This window comes from Rhinatrema bivittatum, chromosome 19, assembly GCF_901001135.1.
Source record: "Rhinatrema bivittatum chromosome 19, aRhiBiv1.1, whole genome shotgun sequence".
NCBI classification, from domain to species: Eukaryota; Metazoa; Chordata; class Amphibia; order Gymnophiona; family Rhinatrematidae; genus Rhinatrema; species Rhinatrema bivittatum.
Window position 1 is genome coordinate 30,100,452 of NC_042633.1, and position 8,822 is coordinate 30,109,273.

The following is an 8,822-nucleotide window of genomic DNA, read 5'->3' on the forward strand; positions in this document are numbered from 1 at the left end:
CCTGGAGTCTGGCCTTGCTGCTCCTGCCCAGGAGACATTGAATCTCCATTAGCTAAAGAGCCGGACAAATTATCATCTGAGCACTGGGCAGTTAAAAAGCCGTTAACTTCTCACTTTTCAGCCACTGACATCAAATCAATACATAAAAAGAATACATGAAGGCTTCTTGAAAGCCAGCAGGCCAAGGAGGAGGCAGGGAGCACTCTGTTCCCATGGAAACGAAGGCTGTGCTCTGGGTGTCCAGGTTACACCCTCAGGATGTCTAGGTCGCAGTCAATTGGCTACTCCTCATGAGTGACACGCGGTTGAGCCAGTCAAAGCGCTTTCCTTCTGTGGTTATGGGTTTGGATGCTTGATAATGGCCTTAATGGGCTCAGGGAGGATAATGGTAGATCCCAGTACAGAGAAAGAGAGCGAGAGAGAAATGTTTGTAATGGTTTGGGGGTTTGAGCATTCCCTTAGCAGCTGGAGGAAGAGCTCCTGGAGGCGCAGCTGTTCAGGCCTGAGCTTGGCTGGCACACTGTACACTGCCTTTTGCAGCAGGTCTCGTTTATTCACAAACAAGATGCAGATATGCACTACATAACATGGACTCGGGGAATGCAGGTGTCCTTTGTTCACCCAGCTGGGAACTCAGGTCTCCGTTATTCACACGGACACTGAACAGCAGGCAGGGCAGATCTCCTTTACTCTCCGGCATTGGCATTGTAGCACAGGAAATAGTCTCCTTTATGCAAATGCAATGCAGATCTCCTATACTCACACACTTGACACTGAAAAGTAGGAAATGCAAGTCTCCTTTATTCACACACAGACACTGAAGAGCAAGAAACTCGGTTTTATTTTTATCCTCGACACTGACACTGGGTAGGAGGAAATAAAAATCTTTACTCTCCTGCAGAAATACTGCAGCGCATAGGCATACAGGTTCCTTTGATTAGAAACAGAGAAACATGATGGCAGAAAAAGACCCTATGGCCTATCCAGTCTGCCCAGCCACCCAACTAATTTAACTTTACAATTCCCATCACTCTCTCAGAGATGGTGATTACTAGATCTCGAAAGATCACCCAACTCCATCATCAGAGATACTGTGCCAGTTGGGAAGCACCAGGTCCAGTATCGCCCCTTACCGTGCTGTTACAGTCAACCGAACAATTCTCTTTGCCAAGGATCCAGAATCACCCTGCTTCTGGATGATACTGTAGCCAGGATGTCCCAATCAACATCTGGCAGATTGAATTCCCTTAGTAATAGCACCTCCCATGTCATAGGAATTTAGGGACCATCCTCCACTAAATCTCGAGCCATTTCTTCTGTCTGAGATGGAGGTCTGTACATTACAGCAGGTATAAATAGCTGTTCCATTCCCTCTTTCCAGATTAACTCACGGTGCCCTGCAGTTCTGTTGCTTTAATATTATTTTTTAAAATATAGTGCCAGGCCTCCTCCCTTCCTTCCTGAATAGCTTGCAGCCCGGTATAACTATATCCCAGTTATGGTTTTCCATGTACCCAGGTCTCTGTGAAAGCCACGACATCTAAATCAGCTTCTTCTGCGACTGCATTTCTCATACTCTGAGCATTGGTGGACAGAGCTTTCCAGCTATTGCCCTTTTCTCCCCCCATTTCTATACATTTTACTTACCTTAGGGCTTTTGTTCACCCATCCCCAGTCATCCTAGTCTTCTTCAGTACGTTTGCCAGTCAGTGTTGGAAGACAGGTGAATCCCACCTCTGCTCCACAGTCTTTGAAACATCATCCCATGGTCCAGGAAGCCAACGCGCTCTTGCCGACCCCATCCAGAATGCGAGCGTCCCTGCCTGGGAGGCTGGGGGAGAAGGGACACCTGTGCTCCTCTCTCCCAGAGCCATGCAGTCACTTTTGTAACATTCTGCGTGGTAACTAGCAATATCGTTCCTGTATCCCCTCTGGTCACAGACCTGCTCTTATCTTCTAGGTGTGTGCAGTGGAGACTCTTCAAGACCTCCAGGCTGAACAATTACCACGAAGTAGAAAGAACTCAGCACTCTTCAGTGGCAGCATGCAAGGATACTTTTCTTGAGAAACTGAAATAGAACAACAACAAACATTATATTCAGGGTTATTTAGTTCTTTTCATGAGGGTTTGAACGGGAATAATCGTACACAGTAGGAGGGAGGAAGAGCAGCAAACTCCCTAGCACAAGTTACTTCCTATCTAGTTAACCCTTGGGGGGCAGGTGACACAGCCAGTGAAAGCCAACCACCTGCTGCCTGGTAGAGGGAATGACCTTCGGTTACTGGTCCTCCAATAACACGGAGTCGATGGCTAAAGGTGAAGTTGTTAGTTTTAAGTAAAATGGAAAGAGTAGAGATGTTGACCTTTCCAAATCTGAGCTCAAGGCTAGTTAACATTAGCAACAGTATATAGCTCCCTTCCCCAGAGGGCTTACAATGTAAGTTAGTATCTGAGGCAACTTGCCCAAGAAGCATCATGGGATCTGAACTCTTGGAGTTAATGGATAAAGGAAGAGTTAGTTTGGAGCTGAGAAGTTAGCATGGAGTTGTTGACTTTGTTTCTGGAGAAGAGCTGCCAGCATAGCTCTCTGCTTCAACGGCAGAGGAGAAAGTTTGACACTTCACGCATATCCAGCATGGCTCTCTGCTTCAACGGCAGGGGGGGAATGAAGAAAGGTGGATCTATATTCAGGCAACAACCAACAAGGACTGAATTACATAGTCTTGATAAACAGATAATCATGGGTGTAGCTTGCTTATTGCGGTGATTAATACCCCTAATTAATTAAGCTATTTCACTTAGATGCAGTTCCAACACTGCTCTCTACATTAATGGCGGGGGTGGAAGGGAAATAGAATAAAAAAGGTTACTAAGAGCCAAGAGAAACAGATAAGTATGTGAGAGAAAAAAAAAGTGCAAAAGCTTGCTGGGCAGACTGGATGGGCCATTTGGTCTTCTTCTGCCATCATTTCTATGTTTCTATGGAACTGATGACTAGTGGTAGAGCTTCTGGATTAGATCTGATGGGTAGGGGGAAGTTGCTGGTTTGCAGTTGACTGATCACATTAGTTTGTATATATGTGTGTTTTTATGGAAGTGCATGAGCTTGGGATTGTTGTCTTGAGTGTGATTTGTATAGAAGAGTCGCTTGCTTAGAATTGATTTGTAAGGAACAATCGCCGTCTTGGAGTTGATTTGTAAGGTTCCTGGGGCAGCAGGCAGTGGTTTCTAAGGCTCATAGATGGAACTGTAATATTTTTGTTTCTTCATCAATCTTTGCGTGACACGAAATTAATCCGAGCCATGGATGGATAGAGCAGATAAATGGAGGTAGTGAAAGACAGAAACACAGAATGAGATATAAAAAGCAACACAGAGAGACAGACTAACTTAAAGACAGATACAACAAGAGAGAAACAGATACATTAATAATGGTAGTTATTAATTATAGCTTGCCATCTGCATACACTGTGCTGTACCAGCTAGTATCACAGAAAGATGGAGCTAGAAAGAGCCAAGCAGACAGAGAGAGACAGACACAAAGAGACATACCAAGGCTATGAGAGACAGACAGAGAGAGGCAAGCAGAAAGAACATACAGAGACTGCCACAGAGAAACAATATACAGTAAATAGTGAGAAATAGTATGGGCAGCCATAGAGAGCAGGGAGAATCAAAGACAGACATAGGGACCACAAGATCAACAGACGAGAAAAGGAGAGAGGCATGACAAGGAGAAGGCAGGAATAAAATGAGATATTAGCACACTGTCAAGAACACAGGATGAGATTGAGAGAAATGGACAGACTATGAATGAGAAAAGCAAATGGCCATATAAACAGAGGATGGGACAGAAAGACAAGTAGATACAAAGTGATACATGTACACAAAAAGCTACAGACACACATACTCTCATACATCCTTAGGCATATTAACATACATGCCAACTCATACATTAACATATGAGCTCACAAGCCTATACATGCATGTTTGCTACCCAACACACACATTGTATACACACACACACACGCACGCGCGGTGAGGCATAATTATCGGACCCTAGCACCAAAGGGTATTCAATAAAACCAAAGGGGTGTGGTAAATTATGCCTCACCGTGTACAGTCACACCCCATAAATACGTATTCCCATACAAAAAGCCACACTCATTCAAATTAATGATCTGAGGAGGTGGGTTCCTTTCTTCTGTATAGGGAGGAGCTGGACCCTAGTGTCAAATTCTTGTTATTTTCCATATTGTGTACACGGGTACAGTGTTGAGTGCCCGTTTTCCTAACGCGCGCTGCTCCTCCTCTCCTGGGCGCACGATGCAATATTTAAAATTAGGGGTCGCGCAAGGAAAGAGGAACTAGGGAACGGTTTTTTTTCAAAACTGCTTTCTTTGGTCCCTCCTACTTACGTTCGCTATGATTCTATTCGGAGGAATCGCAGAAAGCGGGATTTTTCTTTTTTTTCCCCAAGGCGCCATCGAGTACGGCATAACTGGCCCTGCAGGAAGTTTTTTTTGCGTTGCAGGGATTAGCGAATAGCCTCATCTGCATGGAATTTCCCCGGGATCGGCGCAATCAGCGAGGCGGCGATTTGGACACGCTAATCCCCTTCATTGCATTGGGGGCTAGGGATGCGCGGCGCACACCGTGTGCTAGCCGCTGCGCGCGGTTTTGCATTGGCCCCCAACGTGCACCCTCTCACCCGCTCACATATTCCGGGAGGTGCGATTAAAGCGAGGGCGGCAACAGTGAGCAGAGCTGTGCATTTTCAGCTAGAAACGTGACCCCCGGGATGGAAAAGGGAGGTGCAAATCTGGTGGTTACGTTTTCCTTCGGCTCTCTTCAAAGGGAAAACAGGAGCCTGCTTTCTTTTTGGGAACGGGTGCAAAATCTGTGGGGAGGAAGTAACCGTGGACTTTGCAGCAATGAGAGTCATTTTGATAATTGCTCCCCTATCTGCTTAAATTCAAGGCTGGCATGTGCTTTTTCTTTTGCTGTTATGGCCTGACCTATATTTGGTGCTGCCTCTCCCCCTCCCACTCTCTCCCCCTCCAGTATTCCTTACATAGTAACATAGTGAATGTTGGCAGATAAAGACCAAAATGGTCTAGCCAGCCTGTCCAGCAAACCTTTATTTTTTAATTTTTAAGGGTAGTAACCACTGCCATTCCGTGCAGGCTATTCCAAGCCTTCTGTTAAGGGTAATAGCCACTGCCGCTCCATGCAGGATACCCCCAAGCCTTCTGTTAAGGGCAATAGTAACTGCCGCTCCGTGCAGGATACCCCCAAGCCTTCTGTTAAGGGTAATAGCCACTGCCGCTCCGTGCAGGATACCCCCAAGCCTTCTGTTAAGGGTAATAAGCACTGCCGCTCCATGCGGGATACCCCCCAAGCCTTCTGTTAAGGGTAATAGCAACTGCCGCTCCATGCAGGATACCCCCAAGCCTTCTGTTAAGGGTAATAGCCACTGCCGCTCCGTGCAGGATACCCCCAAGCCTTCTGTTAAGGGTAATAGCCACTGCCGCTCCGTGCAGGATACCCCCAAGCCTTCTGTTAAGGGTAATAGCCACTGCCGCTCCGTGCAGGATACCCCCAAGCCTTCTGTTAAGGGTAATAGCCACTGCCGCTCCGTGCAGGATACCCCCAAGCCTTCTGTTAAGGGTAATAGCCACTGCCGCTCCGTGCAGGATACCCCCAAGCCTTCTGTTAAGGGTAATAGCCACTGCTGCTCCGTGCAGGATACCCCCAAGCCTTCTGTTAAGCGTAATAGCCACTGCAGCTCCATGCGGGATACCCCCCAAGCCTTCTGTTAAGGGCAATAGCAACTGCCGCTCCGTGCAGGATACCCCCAAGCCTTCTGTTAAGGGTAATAGCAACTGCCGCTCCGTGCAGGATACCCCAAAGCCTTCTGTTAAGGGTAATAGCCACTGCCACTCCGTGCAGGATACCCCCCAAGCCTTCTGTTAAGGGTAATAGCCACTGCCGTTCTGTGCAGGATACCCCCAAGCAGAAATGTAAACTTTAGGTGTGATAGAAAAGTTATCCTATTTCTTCATTTCCCTTCTCTAGCCAGCAGGGATCCTCTGTGTTTGTCCCATGCTCTTTTGAATTCCGTTACCATTCTCGTCTTCACCATCTCTTCCAGGAGAGCATTTCATGCATCCATCACCCTTTCCATGAAGAAAGATTTCCTGACATTGTTCCTGAGTTTCCTCCCTTGGAGAGTAGGAGAGGCAGCACCAAATACAGGTTTTACAACTTCCTTTCCATTGGAAAAGATTTGATTTTTAAGTATCATCAATTCCTTTCAGGTTTTTGAAGGTCTGAACCAGATCTCCCCTGTCTCTTCTCTCTTCCAGGATCTACATATTAAGCTCTTTCAGTCTCATAAGACTTTCCATAGAGACCCCACACCATTTTGGTCGCGTTTCTCTGGACCACTTCCATTCTTGCCCTCATCCTTTTTGAGATGAGGCCTCCAGAACCAAATACAATATTCCAGGCCTCACACCAAGGATCTTCACGCTGGCATTATCATCTCCTTTTTCCTGTGGTTATACCTCTTTCAATGTGTCTTCCAGACAGTGCTTCAAATCCCTTCTCACCTCTCTCCACCTACTCGCATCATTGCTATTTAGAGTCAATGCCAGAGCTGCATGGGGTAGCGCTGATGCCCGACGGCTATCAGGGAACAGCAGCAGAGTATGAGTCAATGTCCCTGAAGTAGCCCCTCTTCCTCCACCGATACGTCCTTCCTCATTGGAAAAGATACTCATGCTGCAGAGGAGGAGAGGCTGCCACAGCAGCTGTGATCATGCACTGGCTTAAAGTCCCCATGCCCAGAGACAGATGGCAACTTGCTGCCCTTCTGGACTGCAATCAGGACCCCCCCCCCCCCAACAGACAGCCTTGGCATTTCAGAATACAAATCTGCCTCATGGATAGGGAAGGGCCAGGGAACAGATGGGGTGGTAGGTGAAGGACTAATAGTTTTTGTCCCTCTAGGCGATTGCCTGGGCTGCCAGTGCTCCAGTACCAGATAATGCCTGCCCTGCCACAGGCAGGGGTGAAAGTCCCCCTGGGCAGGATCAGGTTCCACAAAGGAAATCTCTTCCACTCTCACCAAAAGCCTTCCCTTCTAGACCTGGCCAGAGCCAGGCCGTTTGGCACCTATGGCCAAGTGAAAAAGTGCATCCTTCACCCTGAAGACAACCTACGGCACACGGGGGGGGGGGGGGGGGGGGTGAGGGGGTTAATATTTACTTTGATCCAACAGTTTCCTCCTGTTCCTTTGGGCTTCCAGCTCAATCGCAACCAATATGGGGATCCCGGCGCCAGGAGCATTATTTATTTATAAAAACGTATGACCCGCCCTATCTATAGCTCTAGGCAGGGTACAAAATGACGTGCATACAGCTACAAAAAGGTTCGCAAGCAAAAATGTTTATACATCCATGCACCAAATATTTAAATGAGTTTGTTTTCTAATGCTGAAGCGACGAGCGTGGGCAATATTTGCATCTGTAAGTTATGGATAGATCAGAGGATTCAGTATCCCCAGACCTATTCAATGCACATCATGGAGGAGGAGGAGGCTGGGAAACTGCCTGCAAAGTTTGTCGGTGAAAATCCGGGGGGGGCACCAGGGGTACTTGCACGCCTACAGACTTTGCTCCTGCACCCTCCCCACATCCAAGTTAAGATTCTAAATTTATAAGAGGATTTTCTATGAAAAGGAACATTCACAGTACAGTCTTCGGAGACCAAAAATATCTCTTACGACATTGTATATTATATTTACATGCGCTGCTGTGGCGCCAATCAGAAAAACCTCCGAAAAAGTAAACAAAAGACATTTGGAACCCATATGGTATGAGGCTTCTGGCGTGCTGGGTGTGGGCTTCGCCCTGAATAAGCCAGAAGGAAACTGAATTATAATTACAATATAGTAAATTCCCAAACCAAAACAGCACTGACTGCCAGTACTCAAACAGTAACAATCCTACCTGTGAAAAGGTAACACTGCAAATATTACACCAGGCCCTAGAACACCAGTACACCTCCTATTAGGAACACAGAAAAAGCCAGGCTGCTATAGATCCTGACGGAGAATGTCACACTAACAGAATATCTCACTTTAGTCATACAAGCAGAACACAGAGAGACCCCTCAGCAACAGAATAAAGAGATCATAATATAGAAATAGAAACATGCAGACAAAAGCTGAACTGAAAACCACAATATACCAGTCTCTGTATGCAATGGAACGATGGAAAAACAGAAACCGGACCACTCCTCATAAAATATCAAGCAATAAAATCAAGAACTTTAAATCATCACTCATAATCGTAAACCATACTGCTACAAAGAATAAATATTTCAAAACAGCTAACGAATAAAATATCCAACAATTAAAAACTCATAAAATATTTCCAACTGCCAATAAAATATTTCAAACAGCAGATACATCAAATAGTACCCAATAATTAAAACTAATAAGGATTTAAAAAATCCCCGGCTTTCCATACCTGGGAACGTTTGATTTTTAGATGCCCTGAGACTGTCATGGATTAGCAGGGGGAGAGTAGGGTGCTGTTGTATATCAGCCATAGGCTAGCTACGGCTCTGGTACAGGCCAGGGCTAAGTCTCTTCCATTGAATCAGGCTATGGGGCCTAAGTTGGGATGACTGCCACCCTTTCCTGCTTCTCAAAACTCGACTTCAAAATTATACACCACTCCTTAGGCTCCGCTTGCTTTTCTGCAAGCTGCTGACCAATGCAGGCATCCTCACAGCAGGCGCCTCTGCAAGG